Source organism: Narcine bancroftii, chromosome 6 (genome assembly GCF_036971445.1).
Source record: "Narcine bancroftii isolate sNarBan1 chromosome 6, sNarBan1.hap1, whole genome shotgun sequence".
NCBI lineage: Eukaryota > Metazoa > Chordata > Chondrichthyes > Torpediniformes > Narcinidae > Narcine > Narcine bancroftii.
In genome coordinates this window covers 122,836,426-122,862,236 of record NC_091474.1, presented here as the reverse complement: position 1 = coordinate 122,862,236, position 25,811 = coordinate 122,836,426, and the positions used below count along the sequence as shown (strand labels likewise).

The window sequence follows — 25,811 nt, the reverse complement described above, 5'->3', positions numbered from 1 at the left end:
CAGAGGAATGGATGTAATCTAATGTTCCTTTGTTTAGTAGGGAGAGGAGAGGAGAGGAGAGGAGAGAGAAGGACAGAAAAGGAAAGAGTCCGGGGCAGGTAAGAAAACTTTTAAAAAAGTCTCTTACCAGGGTCTGCGAGGAGGAGTCGGTGTCGGAGGCGGCCATTGGTCGAGCGAGCGTACAGGAGAGTGTGACGGGAAGGTAAGATCTTTTTAAAGACTCTTACTGGGGACAGAGCCTAGCAGTAGGGAGAGGAGAGGAGAGGAGAGGAGAGGAGAGGAGAGGAGAGAGGAGAAGGACAGAAAAGAAAAGAGTCCGGGGCAGGTAAGAAAACTTTTTAAAAAGTCTCTTACCAGGGTCTGCGGGGAGGTGTCGGCGTCGGAGGCGGCCATTGGTCGAGCGACGTACAAGAGAGTGTGTAGGGGTTAATTGGTAAAAGGCCAATAAATAAGAGGGACAGCGAGTGGCCCAGCAAGTGAGTGGCCCAGTGAAGGAGTGGGACTTCCAGGCTTTGGCTCATCAGGCTTCGGCGAAAGCAGGCGGAGAGAAAGCTAAGATAGTCTTTATTACTACTTCATTGGGGTAAGGGATGAGTGTTAAGGCTGTGTGTTGTCGGGAGTGCCGGATATGGGAGGTCCTGGAGTCTTCCAGACTACCGGATGTCCATATCTGCACTAGGTGTGTCGAGCTGCAGATTGTCAGGGACCGTGTTAGGGAACTAGAGCTGCAGCTCGATGACCTCAGGCTGGTTAGGGAAACAGAGGTAGTCATAGACAGGAGTTACAGCCAGGTGGTCACGCCAGGGCCACGGGAGGATGAAAGGTGGGTAACTGTTAGGAGAGGGACAAAAGAACGTAAGGTGCCAGAGACGAGCCCTGTGAATGTAACCCTCAGCAATAAGTACGCCTTTTTGAGCACTGTTGAGGGGGACATCAAGGTTGGGGGGAGTGACAGTGGCTGTGCCTCCGGCACGAGGTCGGCCCCTGTAGCTCAGAAAGGGAGGGAAAGGAAGAGGAGGGCAATTGTGGTAGGAGACTCCATAGTTAAGAGGACGGATAGGGGATTCTGCGGACGCAGCAAGGAGAACTGGATGGTGGTTTGCCTCCCTTGTGCCAGAGTCCGGGATGTTGCTGCTCGTGTCCCGGATATCCTAAAGTGGGAGGGACAGGAGCCAGAGGTCGTGGTACATGTAGGTACCAATGACATAGGGAGGAATAGAGAAGAGGTCCTAAAAAGTGAGTACAGGCAGTTAGGTAGGGAGTTAAAAAGAAGGACCGCAAAGGGGGTAATCTCTGGATTACTCCCTGTGCCACGTGACAGTGTGAATAGAAATAGAATGAGGTGGAGATTTAACACGTGACTGAAGGGGTGGAGTAAGGGGCAGGGTTTTAAGTTTCTGGATAACTGGGACCTTTTTTGGGGGAGATGTGACCTGTACAGTAAGGACGGGTTACACTTAAATCCCAGGGGGACCAGAATCCCGGCAGAGGTATTTGCTAGGGCTACTCAGGATCCTTTAAACTAGAATGGCTGGGGGGAGGGAACAAAATAGTACAGAGCAGTAAGGAGAAGGTTAGAATGCAAACAAAGAAAGTTTGTAGTAAGTATTTGAATATGGATGGGCAGGTGATAGAGAAGGGAAATGCTCTGGAAGAAGAAGGGCAATTGGCAGGAAAAGTAAATAATGTTGTTATTAAAGATGAGGGAAAACAGGGATTAAAAATTGGAAAATCTCTGAAATTCATATATTTTAATGCCAGGAGTATTGTAAAAAAGGTGGATGAGCTGAAGGTGTGGATTGATACTTGGAAGTATGATGTGGTAGCGATTAGTGAGACATGGTTGCAGGAGGGATGTGATTGGCAGCTGAATATCCCTGGGTTTCGTTGCTTTAGGTGTGATAGAGTCGGAGGGGCAAGAGGAGGTGGGGTTGCATTGCTTGTCAGGGAAAATATTACAGCGGTGCCTAGGAAGGATAGATTAGAGGGCTCATCCACGGAGGCTATTTGGGTGGAACTGAGGAGTAGGAAAGGAGAGGTTACACTTGTAGGGGTGTATTATAGACCACCCGGAGGAAACCGAGACCTAGAGGAGCAAATCTGTAGGGAGATGGTGGATATTTGTGATAAGCACAGGGTTGTAATTATGGGAGATTTTAATTTTCCACATATAGATTGGGAAACACATTCTGTGAAAGGACTGGATGGGTTAGAGTTTGTGAAATGTGTGCAAGATAGTTTTTTACAACAATATGTAGAGGTGCCGACCAGAGAAAGAGCAGTGTTAGATCTACTGTTGGCAAATGGGATGGGTCAAGTGACGGAGGTTAGTGTTGGCGAGCACTTCGGGTCCAGTGATCATAATGCCATCAGCTTCAATGTCATTATGGAAAGAGAGAAGTCAGGGCCAAGGGTTGAGGTTTTTGATTGGGGAAAAGCTAGATTTGAGGAGATGCGAAAGGACTTGCAGGGTGTGCATTGGGACAATTTGTTTTATGGGCAGGATGTAGTAGAGAGATGGAAGTCTTTTAAAGATCAGATTTTGAGAGTGCAAAAGCTTTATGTTCCTGTTAGGTTAAAAGGAGGGGCAAAAGGTTTGAGAGAGCCGTGGTTTTCAAGGAATATTGGAAACTTGGTTCGAAGAAAAAGGGAGGCGTACATTAGATATAAGAAGCATGGAGTTAAGGAGATGTTTGAAAGATAGATTGAATGTAAGAGGAATCTTAAGAGAGGAATTAGGAAAGCTAAAAGAAGGTACGAGAAAACTATGGCAAGCAGGGTGAAAACTAATCCAAAAGAGTTCTACAAATATGTTAATGGTAAGAGGAAAGGAAGAGACAAAATTGGTCCCTTAGAAAATCGGAGCGGAAAACTGTGTGTGGAGCCTAGAGAAATGGGGGAGATATTGAACAGTTTCTTTTCTTCGGTATTCACTAAGGAGAAGGATATTGGGAGATGTGAGATAAAAAAAGCAAATTGGGTAAATATGGGGAATATGGAGATTACAAAAGGTGTAGTTTTAAGGCTTTTGAAGAATATAAAGGTGGCTAAGTCTCCGGGACCAGACGGGATCTTCCCCAGGACATTGAGAGAAGTGAAGGAGGAAATAGCAGAGGCTCTGGCGGTAATTTTCCAAATGTCATTAGATATGGGGATCGTGCCGGAGGATTGGCGCATTGCGCATGTGGTTCCATTATTTAAAAAGGGTTCAAGGAGGAAGCCTGGCAACTATCGGCCTGTAAGTTTGACGTCTGTGGTAGGTAAATTAATGGAGAAAATTCTTAGAGATAGTACTTATAAACATCTGGATAGACAGGGTCTGATCAGGAGCACTCAACATGGATTTGTGTGAGGAAGGTCATGTTTGACCAATCTGATTGAATTTTTTGAAGAGGTGACTAGGAATGTGGATGAGGGTAGCGCAGCGGATGTTGTCTATATGGACTTCAGTAAGGCCTTCGATAAGGTACCACATGGAAGGTTAATTAGGAAGGTGCAGTCTTTGGGTATAAATTTTAAGATAGTCAAATGGATTGAACATTGGCTGAAAGGGAGAGGCCAGAGAGTGGTAGTGGATAATTGTCTGTCAGGTTGGAGGCCGGTGACCAGTGGTGTGCCTCAAGGATCTGTATTGGGCCCATTGTTGTTCGTTATATACATTAATGTTCTAGATGATGGGGTGGTGAATTGGATTAGTAAATATGCAGACGATACTAAGATAGGTGGAATAGTGGATAATGAAGAAGGTTTTCAAGGATTGCAGAGGGATTTGGGCTGCTTAGAAAAGTGGGCTGAAAAATGGCAGATGGAATTTAATGCTGATAAGTGTGAGGTGCTTCATTTTGGTAAGAAGAATCAGAATAGGACATACGTGGTAACTGGGAGAGCATTGAGGAATACAGAAGAGCAGAAAGATTTAGGAGTATCGGTACATCGTTCCCTGAAGGTAGAAACTCACGTGAATAGGGTGGTGAAGAAGGCTTTTAGTATGCTGGCCTTTATCAATCATTGCATGGAATATAGGAGTTGGGAGGTGATGTTGAGATTGTATCAGACGTTGGTGCGGCCTAATTTGGAGTTCTGTGTGCAGTTCTGGTCGCCTAATTATAGGAAGGATATAAACAGAGTGGAGAGAGTGCAGAGAAGGTTTACCAGAATGTTGCCTGGGTTTAAGCATCTGGAGTATGGGGAGAGATTGGACAGATTGGGTCTGTATTCTTTGGAGCGTAGAAGGTTGAGAGGGGATTTGATAGAAGTATTTAAGATTATGAAAGGGATAGACAGAGTGGATGTGGATAGACTATTTCCGTTAAGAGGAGGAAAGATTAAAACAAGAGGACATGAGTTAAGAATTAAGGGGCAGAGGTTTAGAGGTAACATGAGGGGGAACTTCTTTACTCAGAGAGTGGTAGCCGTGTGGAATGAGCTTCCAGGAGAAATAGTGGCGGCGGAGTCAATTGTATTATTTAAGAAAAGGTTGGACAGGTATATGGATGAGAAGAAGATGGAGGGTTATGGGCATTGTGCAGGGAGGTGGGACTAAAAAGGGGTGTTTGGTTCGGTGCGGACTAGAAGGGCCTAATGGCCTGTTTCCGTGCTGTAATTGTTATGTTATGTTATGTTATAAAAACGGCTTCAAAAGCCAACCAGGTGAGCCTGACCATGATAGGTTAATTATTGGAGGGTAATCAGAGAGTACCTCGAAAAGAATCTGTTCAAATAGCTGGCCTTGATCAACCATAGCATAGAATACAGGAGTCAGGCAGTGAGGTTGAGACTAGACAAGGTATTGGTGAGGCCCTGTTGAGAGTACTGTGTGCAGTTCTGGTCACCAAATGAGAGGAAAGCTATCAACAAAGTAGAGAGGGTGCAGAGAAGATTTACGTCAATGTTACCTGGATATCAGCAACTAGATTACAAAGAAAGATTGAGCAAATGAAGTCTTTATTCTTTGGATTGTAGATGGTTGAGAGGGTATTTGATCGAGGTCTTTAAAATTACTAGGAGGATAGAACGAGTTGATGTGGATAGACTTTTTTCATTGCGGGAGCAGAGATTGAGACAGGAGGTAAAAGTTTGGAAGTAACATGAGGGGGATCTTCTTTACTCAGAATGGTGGCTGAGTGGAGTGAGCTTCCGGGAGAAATTGTGGCGGCAGGGTCCATTTTGTCATTTCAGGGAAAATTGGAGGGGAGGGGAGGGGAAGGCAGAGAGGTGGTACGAAAGGAGAGTATTTAGTTCAGTGCAGACAAGAAGGGCCAAATGACCTGTTTCTGTGCTGTAATTGTTATAGGGTTAAAATGTGTGGCAGTAACTTGGAAGTCCGATGCGTATTTGGGAATGGGTCGATGGCCACACTGAAATAGGCCATTGATTCCCACTTGAAATAATGACATCGAATTCACGGAACAAATTTGAATTTCTCTTTTGAAGATTTGGGATGTGTATTTACCAATTGTAGGAATTAATTCTTAATCACCCAACACGAACTTTCTGACTCCTAAAACCAAGAAAAGCAAGATTTTATTTGAGAGTTTTGGTCAATTTTTATAAATACTATCTAGATGTTTTCTCTCTTTATTGTTTTCTATTGGGCAGCTGTGGGAGGGGTTACTTTTTAAATCACTATGCATTAATTTTATCTTATTTTCAAATAAGAAATTTAAGTTTTTTAATGCATATGTTAAATTAAATGTAAAAATGTTACAAATAAGATAAATGAAGAATTGTTTCAGGAACTGGCGATCTTCCACGAGTGCCGTGAACCCCAGGCAGCAGGAATGTGTGAACGAAACACAAAATGGCCAGAACAACTGAGGAAACACGGGTAAAAGTGCCGAAAAAGGTGCTGATGCCATCTTGATTTTAATGCGGGTGACACCGAGGAATGCGTTGGGGCAGAGATGGTCTATGGACAGCCAATACGGACGCCTTGGGGAACAAAGCCTGCACCACCAGTAGGGATGGACAATGGTGGGTAATGAATAAGCAAATATTAGAGACACCGAGAGAGAGACACACACATACCCAGACAGACAGACACACACACACACAGACACAGAGAGACAGATACATAGACACACAGAGAGACACACACAGAAACACACACAGACAGACAGAGAGAGAGACACTGACAGCGAGAGAGTGACACAGAGACACACACAGACAGACACACACAGACAGACAGAGAGACACACACAGACAGACAGAGAGACACACACGCAGACGGAGAGAGAGACACACACACAGAAAGAGACAGAGAGACACACACATGACACAGAGACAGACACACACAGACAGACACACACACACCCAGAGACAGAGACAAACACACGATACAGAGAGACAGACACACACACACAGACAGATACACACACAGACATAGACAGAGAGAGACACACAGAGACACACACAAACAGACAGAGAGAGAGAGAGAGACAGAGACAGAGAGAGAGACACACACACAGAGACACAGACAGAGAGACACAGACAGAGAGACACAGACAGAGAGACACAGACAGAGAGGTACAGACAGAGAGACACAGACAGAGAGACACAGACAGAGAGGTACAGACAGAGAGACACAGACAGAGAGACACAGACAGAGAGACACAGACAGAGAGACACACACACACACAGACAGACTCAGGGACACACACAGATACAGAGACACAGACAGAGAGACACACACACACAGACAGACTCAGGGACACACACAGATACAGCGACACAGACAGAGAGAGAGGCACACTCATACAGACACAGAGAGACACACATTGTGACACAGAGGGAGAGAGAGAGACACACACACAGACAGCGACACAAAGAGACACAGACAGAGACACACAGACACACACACAGAAGGAGATACACACAGAGAGACACAGATAGAGAGAGAGACAGAGAGAGACACAAACAGAGAGAGACACAGACAGAGAGAGAGACACAGACAGAGAGAGAGACACAGACAGAGAGAGAGACAGAGAGAGAGAGAGAGACACAGACAGAGAGTGGGACACAGACAGAGAGAGACAGACAGAGAGAGACAGAGAGAGAGAGACAGAGAGAGAGACAGAGAGAGACAGAGAGAGAGAGACAGAGAGAGAGAGAGACAGAGAGAGAGAGAGACAGAGAGAGAGACAGAGAGAGAGACACAGACAGAGAGACACAGACAGAGAGACACAGACAGAGAGACACAGACAGAGAGATACAGAGACACAGCGAGACACAGACACAGCGAGACACAGAGACACAGCGAGACACAGAGACACAGTGAGACACAGCGAGACACAGAGACACAGCGAGACACACACACACAGCGAGACACACACACACACAGCGAGACACACACACAGCGAGACACACACACAGCGAGACACACACACAGCGAGACACACACACACAGAGAGACACACACAGACACAGCGAGACACATCACAGAGACACACAGACCAAGAGACAGACAGAGAGAGAGCCATACACACACAGACACAGACAGACACACACAGACAGAGAGAGAGGGACACACACAGACGGAGAGAGAGACACGCACACAGAAAGAGACAGAGACACACACACAGACAGACACACACACACCCAGAGACAGAGACAAACACATGATACAGAGAGACAGACAGACACACACAGAGACACACTCACACACAGACAGATACACACACACAAACATAGACAGGGAGAGACAAACAGAGACACATACACACAGAGACACACAGATATAGAGACACACAGAGAGACACAAAGACAGAGACACAGAGAGAGGCACACACAAACAGACAGACAAAGAGATAGACACACACAGACAGAGAGACACAGACAGAGAGACACAGACAGAGAGACACAGACAGAGAGACACAGACAGAGAGACACAGACAGAGAGACACAGACACACAGACACAGACACACAGACACACAGACACAGACACACAGACACAGACATACAGACACAGACACACAGACACAGACACAGAGACACAGACACACAGAGACACAGAGACACAGACACACAGAGACACAGAGACACAGACACAGAGACACAGACACAGAGACACAGACACAGACACACAGACACAGAGACACAGACACACAGAGACACAGACACACAGAGGCACAGACACACAGACACAGACACACAGACACACAGAGACACAGACACAGACACACAGACACAGACACACAGACACAGAGACACAGAGACACAGACACACAGAGACACAGACACAGAGACACAGACACACAGACACAGACACACAGACACAGACACACAGACACAGACAGAGAGACACAGACAGAGAGACACAGACAGAGAGACACAGACACACAGACACAGACAGAGAGACACAGACAGAGAGACACAGACACACAGACACAGACACACAGACACACAGACACAGACACACAGACACAGACACAGAGACACAGACACACAGAGACACAGACACACAGAGACACAGACACACAGAGACACAGACACACAGAGACACAGACACAGAGACACAGACACAGAGACACAGACACACAGAGACACAGACACACAGAGACTAAGACACAGAGACACAGACACAGAGACACAGACACAGAGACACAGACACAGAGACACAGACACAGAGACACCGACACAGAGACACACTGACACACTGACACACAGACACAGTCACAGAGACACAGACAGAGAGAGAGGCACACTCATACAGACACAGAGAGACACACATTGTGACAGAGTGAGAGAGAGAGACACAGACAGCGACACACAAAGAGACACAGACAGAGTCACACAAGGTTACACAGAGACACACACAGAAGGAGATACACACAGAGAGACAGAGAGAGAGAGAGAGACAGAGAGACACAGACAGAGAGAGAGACACAGACAGAGAGAGAGACACACACAGCGAGACACACACACAGCGAGACACACACACACAGCGAGACACACACACAGCGAGACACACACACACAGCGAGACACACACACACAGCGAGACACACACAGGCACAGCGAGACACATCACAGAGACACACAGACCAAGAGACAGACAGAGAGAGAGCCACACACACACACAGACACAGACAGACACACACAGACAGAGAGAGAGAGACACACACAGACGGAGAGAGAGACACGCACACAGAAAGAGACAGAGAGACACACACACAGACAGATACACACACACAAACATAGACAGGGAGAGACATACAGAGACACATACACACAGAGACACACAGATATAGAGACACACACAGAGACACAAAGACAGACACACAGAGAGAGACACACACAGACAGAGAGACACAGACAGAGAGACACAGACAGAGAGACACAGACACACAGACACAGACACAGACACACAGACACAGACACAGAGACACAGACACACAGAGACACAGACACACAGAGACGCAGACAGAGACACACAGACAGAGACACACAGACAGAGACACACAGACAGAGAGACACAGACAGAGAGACACAGACAGAGAGACACAGACAGAGAGACACAGACAGAGAGACACAGACACACAGACACAGACACAGAGACACAGACACACAGAGACACAGACACACAGAGACACAGACACACAGAGACACAGACACACAGAGACTAAGACACAGAGACACAGACACAGAGACACAGACACACAGAGACACAGAGACACAGACACAGACACAGAGACACAGACACAGAGACACAGACAGAGAGACACAGACAGAGAGACACAGACAGAGAGACACAGAAAGAGAGACACAGACACACAGACACAGACACACAGACACAGACACACAGACACAGAGACACAGACACACAGACACACAGAGACACAGACACACAGAGACACAGACACACAGAGACACAGACACACAGAGACACAGACACAGAGACACAGACACAGAGACACAGACACAGACACACAGACACAGACACACAGACACAGACACACAGACACAGACACACAGACACAATGACACAGACACAATGACACAGACATACAGACACAGACACACAGACACAGAGACACAGAGACACAGACACACAGAGACACAGACACACAGAGACACAGACACACAGAGACACAGACACACAGACACACAGACACAGACACAGAGACACAGACACAGAGACACAGACACACAGAGACACAGACACACAGACACACAGACACAGACACACAGACAGACACAGAGACACAGAGACACAGACACAGAGACACACTGACACACTGACACAGTCACAGAGACACAGACACAGAGACACAGACTCAGATACACACAGATACAGAGACACAGACAGAGAGAGAGGCACACTCATACAGACACAGAGAGACACACATTGTGACAGAGTGAGAGAGAGAGACACAGACAGCGACACACAAGGTGACACAGAGACACACACAGAAGGAGATACACACAGAGAGACAGAGAGAGAGAGAGACAGAGAGACACAGACAGAGACACAGACAGAGAGACACAGACAGAGAGACACAGACACACAGACACAGACAGAGAGACACAGACAGAGAGACACAGACACACAGACACAGACACACAGATACAGACACACAGACACACGGACACAGACACACAGACACAGACACACAGACACAGACACACAGACACAGACACACAGACACAGAGACACAGACACACAGAGACACAGACACACAGAGACACAGACACACAGAGACACAGACACAGAGACACAGACACAGAGACACAGACACAGAGACACAGAGACACAGACACACAGAGGCACAGACACACAGAGACACAGACACACAGACACAGAGACACAGACACACAGACACACAGACACACAGAGACGCAGACACACAGACACAGACACACAGACACAGAAACACAGACACAGAGACACAGACACAGAGACACAGACACAGAGACACAGACACACAGAGACACAGACACACAGCCACAGATACACAGACACAGACACACAGACACAGACACACAGACACAGACACACAGACACACAGACACACAGACACAGACACACAGACACAGACACACAGACACACAGACACAGACACACAGACACAGACACACAGACACAGACACACAGGCACAGAGACACAGACACAGAGACACAGACACACAGACACAGACACACAGACACACAGACACAGACACAGACACAGACACAGAGAGACACAGACACAGACACACAGACACAGACACACAGACACAGACACACAGACACACAGAGACACAGACATACAGAGACACAGACACACAGAGACACAGACACAGAGACACCGACACAGAGACACCGACACAGAGACACCGACACAGAGACACACTGACACACTGACACACAGACACAGTCACAGAGACACAGACAGAGAGAGAGGCACACTCATACAGACACAGAGAGACACACATTGTGACAGAGTGAGAGAGAGAGACACAGACAGCGACACACAAAGACACACAGACAGAGTCACACAAGGTTACACAGAGACACACAGATATAGAGACACACACAGAGACACAAAGACAGACACAGAGAGAGAGACACACACAGACAGAGAGACACAGACAGAGAGACACAGACAGAGAGACACAGACAGAGAGACACAGACACACAGACACAGACACAGAGACACAGACACACAGAGACACAGACACACAGAGACACAGACACACAGAGACACAGACACACAGAGACACAGACACAGAGACACAGACACAGAGACACAGACACAGAGACACAGACACACAGACACAGACACACAGACACAGACACAGACACAGACACAGACACAGAGAGACACAGACACAGACACACAGACACAGACACACAGACACAGACACACAGACACAGACACACAGACACACAGAGACACAGACATACAGAGACACAGACACACAGAGACACAGACACAGAGACACAGAAACAGAGACACAGACACAGAGACACCGACACAGAGACACCGACACAGAGACACCGACACAGAGACACACTGACACACTGACACACAGACACAGTCACAGAGACACAGACAGAGAGAGAGGCACACTCATACAGACACAGAGAGACACACATTGTGACAGAGTGAGAGAGAGAGACACAGACAGCGACACACAAAGACACACAGACAGAGTCACACAAGGTTACACAGAGACACACACAGAAGGAGATACACACAGAGAGACAGAGAGAGAGAGAGAGACAGAGAGACACAGACAGAGAGAGAGACACAGACAGAGAGACACACACACAGCGAGACACACACACACAGCGAGACACACACACACAGCGAGACACACACACACAGCGAGACACACACACACAGCGAGACACACACACACAGCGAGACACACACAGGCACAGCGAGACACATCACAGAGACACACAGACCAAGAGACAGACAGAGAGAGAGCCACACACACACAGACACAGACAGACACACACAGACAGAGAGAGAGAGACACACACAGACGGAGAGAGAGACACGCACACAGAAAGAGACAGAGAGACACACACACAGACAGATACACACACACAAACATAGACAGGGAGAGACATACAGAGACACATACACACAGAGACACACAGATATAGAGACACACACAGAGACACAAAGACAGACACAGAGAGAGACACACACAGACAGAGAGACACAGACAGAGAGACACAGACAGAGAGACACAGACACACAGACACAGACACAGACACACAGACACAGACACAGAGACACAGACACACAGAGACACAGACACACAGAGACACAGACACAGAGAGACAGACACAGACAAAGTGACACAGACACAGACAGACACACAGACACACAGACACAGAGACACAGACACAGTGACACAGACACAGTGACACAGAGACACAGACACACAGAGACACAGACACACAGACACAGAGACACAGACACAGACGCACAGACACAGAGACACAGACATAGACACACAGACACACAGAGACACAGACACACAGAGACACAGACACACAGAGACACAGACACAGAGACACAGACACAGAGACACAGACACAGAGACACAGACTCAGAGACACACAGATACAGAGACACAGACAGAGAGAGAGGCACACTCATACAGACACAGAGAGACACACATTGTGACAGAGTGAGAGAGAGAGACACAGACAGCGACACACAAAGAGACACAGACAGAGACACACAAGGTGACACAGAGACACACACAGAAGGAGATACACACAGAGAGACAGAGAGAGAGAGAGACAGAGAGACACAGACAGAGAGAGAGACACAGACAGAGAGAGAGACACACACACACACACAGCGAGACACACACACAGCGAGACACACACACAGCGAGACACACACACAGCGAGACACACACACACAGCGAGACACACACACACAGCGAGACACACACAGACACAGCGAGACACATCACAGAGACACACAGACCAAGAGACAGACAGAGAGAGAGCCACACACAAACAGACACAGACAGACACACACAGACAGAGAGAGAGAGACACACACAGACAGAGAGAGAGACACGCACACAGAAAGAGACAGAGAGACACACACACAGACAGACACACACACACCCAGAGACAGAGACAAACACACGATACAGAGAGACAGACAGACACACACAGAGACACACACACACAGACAGATACACACACACAAACATAGACAGGGAGAGACATACAGAGACACATACACACAGAGACACACAGATATAGAGACACACACAGAGACACACACAGAGACACAAAGACAGAGACACAGAGAGACACACACAAACAGACAGACAGAGAGAGAGACACACACAGACACACAGACACAGACACACAGACACACAGAGACACAGACACACAGACACAGACACACAGACACAGACACACAGACACAGACACACAGACACAGAGACACAGACACAGAGACACAGACACAGAGACACAGACACACAGAGACACAGACACACAGAGACACAGACACAGAGACACAGACACAGAGACACAGACACAGAGACACAGACACAGAGACACACTGACACACTGACACACAGTCACAGAGACACAGACACAGAGACACAGACTCAGAGACACACAGATACAGAGACACAGACAGAGAGAGAGGCACACTCATACAGACACAGAGAGACACACATTGTGACAGAGTGAGAGAGAGAGACACAGACAGCGACACACAAGGTGACACAGAGACACACACAGAAGGAGATACACACAGAGAGACAGAGAGAGAGAGAGACAGAGAGACACAGACAGAGAGACACAGACAGAGAGACACAGACAGAGAGACACTGACACACAGACACAGACAGAGAGACACAGACAGAGAGACACAGACACACAGACACAGACACACAGACACAGACACACAGACACAGACAGAGAACCACAGACAGAGAGACACAGACAGAGAGACACAGACAGAGAGACACAGACAGAGAGACACAGACAGAGAGACACAGACAGAGAGACACAGACACACACACACAGACACAGACACACAGACACACAGACACATTCACACAGACACAGACACACAGACACAGACACACAGACACAGAGACACAGACACACAGAGACACAGACACACAGAGACACAGACACAGACACTCAGACACAGACACACAGACACAGAGACACAGACACACAGAGACACAGACACACAGAGGCACAGACACACAGAGACACAGACACACAGACACACAGAGACACAGACACACAGAGACACAGACACACAGACACAGACACACAGACACAGACACACAGACACACAGACACAGAGACACAGACACAGACACACAGAGACACAGACACACAGACACAGACACACAGACACAGACACACAGACACAGACACACAGACACAGACACACAGACACACAGACACAAACACACAGACACAGACACACAGACACAGACACACAGACACAGAGACTCAGACACAGAGACACAGACACACAGAGACACAGACACACAGACACAGACACACAGACACACAGAGACACAGACACACAGAGACACAGACACACAGAGACACAGACACACAGACACAGACACACAGAGACAGAGACACAGACACAGAGACACAGACACAGAGACACAGACACAGAGACACAGACACACAGAGACACAGACACACAGAGACACAGACACAGAGACACAGACACAGAGACACAGACACAGAGACACACTGACACACTGACACACAGACACAGTCACAGAGACGCAGACACAGAGACACAGACTCAGAGACACAGACACACAGAGACACAGACACACAGAGACACAGACACAGAGACACAGACACAGAGACACAGACACAGAGACACACTGACACACTGACACACAGACACAGACACAGAGACACAGACTCAGAGACACACAGATACAGAGACACAGACAGAGAGAGAGGCACACTCATACAGACACAGAGAGACACACATTGTGACAGAGTGAGAGAGAGAGACGCAGACAGCGACACACAAGGTGACACAGAGACACACACAGAAGGAGATACACACAGAGAGACAGAGAGAGAGAGAGACAGAGAGACACAGACAGAGAGACACAGACAGAGAGACACAGACAGAGAGACACAGACAGAGAGACACAGACAGAGAGACACAGACAGAGAGACACAGACACACAGACACAGACACACAGACACACAGACACAGACAGAGAGACACAGACAGAGAGACACAGACAGAGAGACACAGACAGAGAGACACAGACACACAGACACAGACAGAGAGACACAGACAGAGAGACACAGACACACACACACAGACACAGACACATTCACACAGACACAGACACACAGACACAGACACACAGACACAGAGACACAGACACACAGAGACACAGACACACAGAGACACAGACACACAGAGACACAGACACAGACACACAGACACAGACACACAGACACAGACACACAGAGACACAGACACACAGAGGCACAGACACACAGAGACACAGACACACAGACACACAGAGACACAGACACACAGAGACACAGACACAGAGACACAGACACACAGAGACACAGACACACAGACACAGACACACAGACACAGACACACAGACACAGACACACAGACACAGACACAGACACACAGACACACAGACACAGACACACAGACACAGACACACAGACACAGAGACACAGACACACAGAGACACAGACACACAGAGACACAGACACACAGACACAGAGACACAGACACACAGAGACACAGACACACAGAGACACAGACACACAGAGACACAGACACAGACACACAGAGACACAGACACAGAGACACAGACACAGAGACACAGACACAGAGACACAGACACACAGAGACACAGACACACAGAGACTAAGACACAGAGACACAGACACAGAGACACAGACACAGAGACACAGACACAGAGACACAGAGACACAGACACAGACACAGAGACACAGACAGAGAGACACAGACAGAGAGACACAGACAGAGAGACACAGACACACAGACACAAGGTGACACAGAGACACACACAGAAGGAGATACACACAGAGAGACAGAGAGAGAGAGAGAGACAGAGAGACACAGACAGAGAGAGAGACACACACAGCGAGAGACACACACACACACAGCGAGACACACACACAGCTAGACACACACACAGCGAGACACACACACAGCGAGACACACACACAGCGAGACACACACACACAGCGAGACACACACAGACACAGCGAGACACATCACAGAGACACACAGACCAAGAGACAGACAGAGAGAGAGCCAGACACAGACAGACACACACAGACAGAGAGAGAGAGACACACACAGACAGAGAGAGAGACACGCACACAGAAAGAGACAGAGAGAGACACACACAGACAGACACACACACACACCCAGAGACAGAGACAAACACACGATACAGAGAGACAGACAGACACACACAGAGACACACACACACAGACAGATACACACACACAAACATAGACAGGGAGAGACATACAGAGACACATACACACAGAGACACACAGATATAGAGACACACACAGAGACACAAAGACAGAGACACAGAGAGACACACACAAACAGACAGACAGAGAGAGAGACACACACAGACAGAGAGACACAGACAGAGAGACACAGACAGAGAGACACAGACAGAGAGACACAGACAGAGAGACACAGACACACACAGACACAGACAGAGAGACACAGACACACAGACACAGACAGAGAGACACAGACAGAGAGACACAGACACACAGACACAGACAGAGAGACACACAGGCACAGACACACAGACACAGACACACAGACACACAGACACAGACACACAGACACAGACACACAGACACACAGACACAGACACACAGACACAGACACACAGAGACACAGACACAGAGACACAGACACAGAGACACAGACACAGAGACACAGACAGAGAGACACAGACAGAGAGACACAGACAGAGAGACACAGACAGAGAGATACAGACACAGAGACACAGACAGAGAGACACAGACACACAGACACAGACACAGACACACAGAGACACAGACACAGAGTCACAGACACAGAGACACAGACACAGAGACACGGACGCACAGACACAGACACACAGAGACACAGACACACAGAGACACAGACACACAGAGACACAGTCACAGAGACACAGTCACAGAGACACAGTCACAGAGATACAGACACAGAGACACAGACTCAGGGACACAGACACACAGACACAGTCACAGAGACACAGTCACAGAGACACAGACACAGACAGAGACACACAAGGTGACACAGAGACACACACAGAAGGAGATACACACAGAGAGACAGAGAGAGAGAGAGACAGAGAGACACAGAGAGACATAGAGACACAGACAGAGAGAGAGACACAGACAGAGAGAGAGACACAGACAGAGAGAGACACACAGACAGAGAGAGAGACACGGTCAGAGAGAGACACAGACAGAGAGAGAGACACAGACAGAGAGAGAGACACAGACAGAGAGAGAGACACAGACAGAGAGAGAGGCAGACAGAGAGAGAGACAGACAGAGAGAGAGACAGGCAGAGAGAGAGACAGAGAGAGAGAGACAGACAGAGAGAGAGACAGACAGAGAGAGAGACAGACAGAGAGAGAGACAGACAGAGAGAGAGACAGAGAGAGAGAGAGACAGACAGAGAGAGAGACAGACAGAGAGAGAGACAGACAGAGAGAGAGACAGACAGAGAGAGAGAGACAGACAGAGAGAGAGACAGACACCGACACAGAGAGACAGACACCGACACAGAGAGACAGACACCGACACAGAGAGACACACACCGACACAGAGAGACACACACCGACACAGAGAGACATACACCGACATAGAGAGACACACACCGACACAGAGAGACACATTCCGACACAGAGAGACACACACCGACACAGAGAGACACACACCGTCACAGAGACACACACAGACTGAGAGACAGAGAGAGAGACACACACAAACAGAGAGAGAGACACACACAGACACAGAGAGACACACACAGACTCAGAGACACACACAGACTCAGAGACACACACAGACACAGAGAGACACACACAGACACAGAGAGACACACACAGACACAGAGAGACACACACAGACACAGAGAGAAACACACAGACGTAGTGACACACTCACACAGACAGACAGAGAGAGACCCCTTGGTTGTGCCCTTCACCTTCGCACTTAACTCCCTCATCTCTCCTGGCAGGATCTCATCTCCTTTCCTACCCGTGGACCATGATATCTGTCTGCTCATCCTCCTTCCTGAGAATGGTGTGAACTCTACCCTAGAAACCCCACAGCAAAGAAAAGAGACCCTTCGGCTCGTCTCATCCATGGTGAAATATCATTCTGCCAGTCTCATCGACCTGCACCCAGTCGCTAACCCTCCTGACTTCCCACATCCATGCATCTCTGTAATTGATTCTTAAAACGTAAGAGTTTGAATGTTAAATGGCAGACCATTGAGGAGTGTTGTCAAACAAAGGGATTGAGGAACTGTGGTACAGAACTGCCCGAAAGTGGAGTCGCATGTAGAGATGGGGGGGTGGGGTGAAGAAAGCTTCTGGTATTTGGCCTTCAGAAATGAGAGGATTGAGTGCAGGAGGTGGGAAGCCACGAGGAAGTTGGACAAGGCATGGGTGAGGCCAACTTGGGAACATTGTGTGCCGTTTGGGTGGCCGGAGGAGAGGAAGGATAGGAATGAGACAGCGTGTCGAGGAGAGGGACAAGAAGGTGGTCTGGCTTTCGGGGTTTGAGTTCCAGGGGAAGGTTGGACAGGCTGGGACTTTATTCCCTGGAGCGTAGAAGATTGAGGAAGATTTGAAAATTGTGAGGGGGGACAGATCGAGTCCATGGGGACAGGCTGTTTCCAAGGAGAGTGGGAGAGATTCAAAGAGGAGGACATGGATTGAGATTGAAGGGGGATTTTTTTCCCTCAGAGGGGGGTGGGAGCGTGGAATGAGCTTTGGGCCAAGGTGGTGGAGGTGGGATGGACTGGACTCTTGGGGGGGAATGTGGGGCAGGTCCTGGTGTGGAAATGTGCAGCCTGAAGGGGAGATGGACTGGAGGCCCGAGGCAGCTCTCGGACCCTTCCCCAGTGGGACTGGGGTGGCGAAGAGATCCCGTGGAGGGGTGGCCCAAGCTCTTGCGAGAGCGACCCCTGGGGGCCGCCATGTTGTTGATCTTTCCCGCCTTTGGAGCAGTTGGTCGCGAGCGGGAGAGGTTCGTGTCGGTGCTTCACGGGCGGGAATCGGAGCATTTTGGAAGCGAGACATTTTGGGGGTCGGGGCCCGCGAGGCTGAGGGGGGGTCGGGGCCCGCGAGTCTGAGGGGGGGGTCGGGGACCGCGAGGTTGAGGGGGGGTCGGGGCCCGCGAGGCTGAGGGGGGGGGTCGGGGAACGGCAAGGGTGAGGGGGGGAGGGGAATGGTGAAGCTGCTGGGGGAGGGGACGAGGACCCAGAGGGGTGAGGGGGACCCGCCAGAGGGGTGAGGGGGACCCGCCAGAGGGGTGAGGGGGACCCGCCAGAGGGGTGAGGGGGACCCGCCAGAGGGGTGAGGGGGACCCGCCAGAGGGGTGAGGGGGACCCGCCAGAGGGGTGAGGGGGACCCGCCAGAGGGGTGAGGGGGACCCGCCAGAGGGATGAGGGGGACCCGCCAGAGGGGTGAGGGGGACCCGCCAGAGGGGTGAGGGGGCTCAGGACCCAGAGGGGTGAGGGGAGGGAAATGAGCACCCAGAAGGAGGAGGGATACCCAAGATGCTGAGGGGGGACGGGGAATATCAGTTCGCCACAGACTGAAAGCTTTCAGTTCTGTAATGAGACGTCATTAACTATGACACCGACAGCCCAACCCTCTCTCTCCCAGTTTCACTGCAGACATTGGAAGACGGTCCTGTTTAAAATAATCCAAATACCCCTGGGCGCGGACCCGCCGAAGCCACAGATTAGTTTCTGCATCTCAGATGGTGAAGTCTTCAGATTTTTCTTTAAAATATTGTTGACATTGTAAAACAATTGGAAAGTGCATTAACATATATTGTAATGTTCAATTCAAAAGGAAAAACTAATGGAAAAATCTTAATTCAAACACCTAGCACTAAGCAAGGTTCAAAAAAAACACACAGGAATAAAATGCCACCATCCTGGAGATGGATTTCACAGTGACTAAGGACAAGATTTGTTCTTGTCTCTAGCTGTGCACACACGAGGATGAGAGCAGTGTTTGAGATGCTCCAGCCAGAAAGAATTCCGATCCATATCCCCACGGTTTTATTCCTCGGGCTGACGGCAAAGTTCAGACTGAAATAGCAGAGGATGAGAATCCAGGCAAAAGGACGGAAGCCCAGACCAAGCAACAATTTGAGCAGAAGGATTTAGTTCCACCGGTAGAGACAGAGAGAGAGAGAGAGAGTGGAAGAATACTGTCAGAATGCCCATAGGATTTAACCTGTTTAAAAGCAGGTGGCACAAATCTGTGCAGAGGGGCACAATTTAAAGGCGATTGCAGATGTTTGATTGGGAAGCTGCAGGAATTCAGCCCATCAGAATGAAGTAAATGCAATATCCAGACAGAGAAACCTTGGGCTTTTCTCTGGAGTGATGCAGGAAGCTCATAGAGTGAATGGATATGTGGCAGAGCTTGGTGGAGGAGCAGGCAGTGCTGAGGAAACACAAGGCTGCTGAAGGACTTGTAGAAAGAGAACGTGCAGAAGGCTGCGGGTGCCTGGAGCGCATGGCCGGGCAGGATGGTGGAGTCTGGAATAATAGGGACCGTTAACATTTAGACAGGCACATTGATGCAAGAAAAATAGTGGGTTTACGGGTGTGAGGGGTGAAAGGTTCAGTTTGTAGTAGGTTTGAGCTGTTGTCTTGTGACACCAATACCCCTGAGCAAAAAGCTCTGCAAAAGTATGGACACCGCCCAGGACATCTCAGGTAAAAACCCTTCACCATTGAGAATATTTGCAGGGAACGCTGCTGTCAGAGAGCAGCAGCAATCAAGGATCCACATCTCCCGCTCTGTTCTCACTGCTCCCATCAGGAAAGAGGTATAGCCAGGTTCAGGAACATCTGCTACCCCTTCACTACGAGACTCAACACACATTCAGGGATTCATTTAAAGACTCTTCCTTTTGCACTTTGAATTTTTTCTCTCTCTATTGCAGTTTGTTTTCATATCCACATTTTCAGAGATTACAAGTAGATGAGTCCAGTTGGGGAAACTTGGTTTTGGTTTATATAATGGTTACTTTTATCCCCTTTTATTGTTCATTTATATTAGTGTCTGGGCCCCTATGTGGTCCAGGTACAGCTGACAGACCTTTACCAAAGGGTCACGTTTATGTGATTTTTTTTTCCGTAGGTAACAGCAGTTCATTTCCACAGCCCAGCGTGCTATCGGACATCCAGTTGATCGTGATACATCTTTTCGTGAAGGCCAGTGCTATTTTTATAAATGAGATTAGATATTTGGTTAAGTTGTCGCTTGTTTCCATGAAGATATTGCTCCAGGTCTCACGTGGAGGCCACTCCTGTGATCGTGGTTAATTTTTCTGTGCTTTCTTGCCAAAATGGCCTCACTTTCACGCACAACCACGTAGAAAAGTTTAATGAAGCTCATCATCCCATTGGCCTTCATAACTATCCTATCAACCTGAGCGGCAACCTTGAGGGATGTTTGGATTTGAACCCCAAAGTCCCTCTGTTTATCCTCACTCATGTAACCGACTGGTAACCTTGTACCCAGCCTTCTGGTTTGTCCTTCCAAAATGCATCACCTCACACTTACCTGGATTGAAATCAATCTGCAACTTTTCTCCCCAAATCTGCATCCTGTCTGTATCCTCTTGTATCCTTCGACAACCTTCAGCTTCATCCACAACTCCTCCAATCTTCACATCATCTGCAGACTTACTGACCCATCTTCTGCCTCTCCATCCAGGTCATTTATAAAAATCACCAAGTGCAGGGGTCCTAGAACAGACGTTTGTGGCACTCCACTGCTCTCTGCTTTCTTCCAACAAGACAAATTTTTTATCCACAGCCAAAGATACCCTGATCCTTTGCCAAATTACTTTCTGATGAGTCTCGTCAAATTCTTGCTAAAATCCATGTAGACCACATCTACCACACGACCCTCATTCATTTCCTTTGTTACCCCCCTCAAATAAAACTCATTTAGACTTATGAGGCATGACCTTCCCATCACAAAGCCATGCTGACTGTCCTTGAGAAGTCTGTACTTCTGCAAATGCTCATAGATCCTATACTGGTCTATAATTCCCAAGATTCTCCCCATTACCTTTTCTAAACAAGGCAACTGCATTTGATGGTTTGTGCTGGATTTTGGGGGCAGGGGGCTGGGTGTTTGTGGGCAAGGGCTGGGTTTGGGTGCTGTAGGGGACTCAGGGAATTCTCTTTTCCTCTTGACTGCAAGGAACACTATGTCTAACTTCCTGCTAATGTGACCCTGTCTGCTTTATGTCTGAATGAAGTGAATTTTGTGTAATATTGCACTTTATACCATGACAATCAATTGAATTTTGATCTTGGCATGTTTGGAAGAATGTTCTTAGTGACAGTGACCCAGGTTCAATCTCTCACCATGTAAGGGGTTTGAGTGTTTTTTTTTCCTCACCCTTGTTGAAGTCAAGTTCCTGTCAAGGTACAAAAAGGTACAGTAACAAACCACAAACTCTAAAACACAGTCTTTATTGAGTCATGCCAGCAGGAATGAGGGGTACCAGTGGTGGGTGAACAGACTCACCTCACTATTAATGTTTGAACGGGAGTTAAAGAACACAGTCACATGGTAGAGCTTTTAAGACATTTTCCTGCCAACAAATTGGATAACATTTCTTGGAAGGTATTGGAACAGCTTCTGCTTTACATTTTGCACATCCTCTTCCTCAAGACATAGAAAGGATTTGTTGTTGGCAATTTAATCTCATGTGCCCGTTAAAATTAAGAACATCCTTCTGGTCTACAAAATTTCAACTGAAATCTGGAAGGGTTGCTCACAGTACACATTGGTAATCATTCTCTGTCTGTCTGATTTCTGGTTTCCAATTTACATATGTAAATGTCTAGTTTCTTAGTAATTTTAAATTCTTGAAGTTGACAATGGTGGCTAACAGTTCAAAGCAGAAACTGCCATTCTGGGACTGAGTGGTGCTGAAGGCTTCTTGCAGCCTTTGGATCAGGCCTGATGAGCCTCCTTCAGGTGGCCAGAATACCACCGATGTAAAGTCACATATTCAACCCGAATGCTGCTGTATGGAGGCCATGTGAAAGAGCCTGATGCGGCTCGGAGGAGAACTTACCAATCTTCCTTCGGGAGGTATAATCTCTGTGTCTGAGCAATTCCCCCGAGGAACCTGAATGCAGCTGCCTGATGATAATCAGCCAGGGACCCAAATCCCCGCGCCTGACAGCCCCCCTCCTCATGCCCGACAACCCACCCTTCCCGCGTCCGACAGCCCCATTCACCTCACCCGAGAGCCCCCATCACTGCGCCCGACACCACACATCACTGCTGCCTGACAGCCTCCTCTGCCCCAACATCCTGAGCTAGCCGCACCTGCCCTGATGTCCCGCGCTGACAGGAACTGGAGTGCGCTCTGAGGCGCCTCTCCTGCAGCTGTCCCTTTCAGGCTGCCACCTGAAAGAACTTTCCACAGGGCTGTTTCCGCTTCTGCAGACTGATTCTTGACGTAGAATGCACCTGAAAGTGGCTCCATCTGTAGTCAATTCGCACTATTGTTTTAGAGATGAGGGAGGCATTAGGATATGAGACTCAAGTCGAGGAGTTGAAAATTGATTCCTGTCTGAAATGTCCTTGGTCACTCTCTCTCCTAGCTTCCTGGCAAAATCTGTGTGATGGTGTCTTCATCACAATTATCAGAACAAGATCCAGCTAATATTCTGCACCCTTCATCAAAATGGAAAGTGAATGGGGGGGATTTGTGTGGTCAGGGCTTAATATGACACAGAATGATGCAGATCTGTGTGGATTCAGTTGAAATGAGAGGGCAGATAACCTTTAACTTATCCCTGATCCCCCAACAAACCCACATCTTACCCCCAACCTTCAATACCTGACACTCCCCCAATACTAATCCCCCAAATGGCACAAGGTTGAACTGTGTCCTTTCAGGGTGAGAGGCAGAAGAGTGGCCTTTGTTCTGTACAAGGGCCAACAGATGCCAAGGACCGATCACCTCAAGGAGTGAATGAGGATTTAGAATAGGTTTTCCCCAACACAGAATAAAGTAGGAGCAGGAGGCTGCTTCTCCCCGTGAGCCCATTCTGCCTTTAGGTGAAGGACCACCAGAATGAGGAATAAAGAATGAAGCTGGAGGAACTCAGCAGGTTAGACAGTGTCCATGGAGAGAGATGGTCAGTTAATGATTCAGGTCCGTACACAGACTGAAGCGAGAAGGGGAGCTGGCACAAAATTGGGAGGGCCCAGTGCCTCGGAAGCCACAGAGGATCACAAGACCACCCGACAGGCTGAACCTGTGATGGACACTATGAACTATGTATGTCATAAAGTACAGTATGTGCTCTGTGTCGCCACATCACCTCGTTGGGTTTTATCTCAAAGAAGTGGTGAAAGGCTTTTAAATAGATGTATGGACTGGCCAGTCCATATCTACCTGACCTCCAACCTCTCCCTTAGCTCCACCCTGGATTTCCTGGACTTGTCCCCTCTTGCTTCTGTTCATGGAACCTGGCCCAGTCGTGTATCAGTAATGCTCAGGTTTTTGGTCATTGAAGGTGTTTAATCACTCCATCCTATTTGACGTGATTATTGTGTGCACCACAATGCTGATCCCAAAGGCTTTGGGCAATGTGTACACCTGGTGTAACTGTGCCCAAAATGTCTGGGCTGCACACGTAGATGAGGAATCAAACTCCCACTTTGAGTTGACTCAGAGAATTAATGAAGAACACAGTTTCACCAAAACCACACCCCAACTCTCTTTAGTTCTTATATGCAAGATTCTTTGCACAAAACAGAGAGAGAATTATTGATCGTATTTACACCAGCTTGACTTCAAGTCACAAGATGGTCTCGTGAGCCATTTACTTGAATAATGGCTCGTGTGGCAGCACCCACTCCTGGCGACTGTGGGTCACTCTGATTAGGGCATCTGAGCAATGCCAGCATAAATGTTACCAATATTTAGGGGAAGTGTTCCCCAGTTAAAGAATGGTTGTGGTGTTTTGGAGAATTTGTGTACAATGGTTGTTTTGGGA

The 25,811-nt window shown here is 48.3% G+C and overlaps 1 long non-coding RNA gene across 1 annotated transcript; it reads left to right on the top strand.

Moving 5' to 3' along the window:
- Window positions 1-35: 35 nt before the first annotated feature.
- On the top strand, window positions 36-18,988 carry LOC138737573 (uncharacterized). Its single transcript, XR_011341029.1, has 3 exons — window positions 36-98; window positions 5,736-5,973; window positions 18,759-18,988. It is a non-coding gene; the product is annotated as an uncharacterized lncRNA (long non-coding RNA).
- The last annotated feature ends 6,823 nt before the right edge of the window (window positions 18,989-25,811 follow it).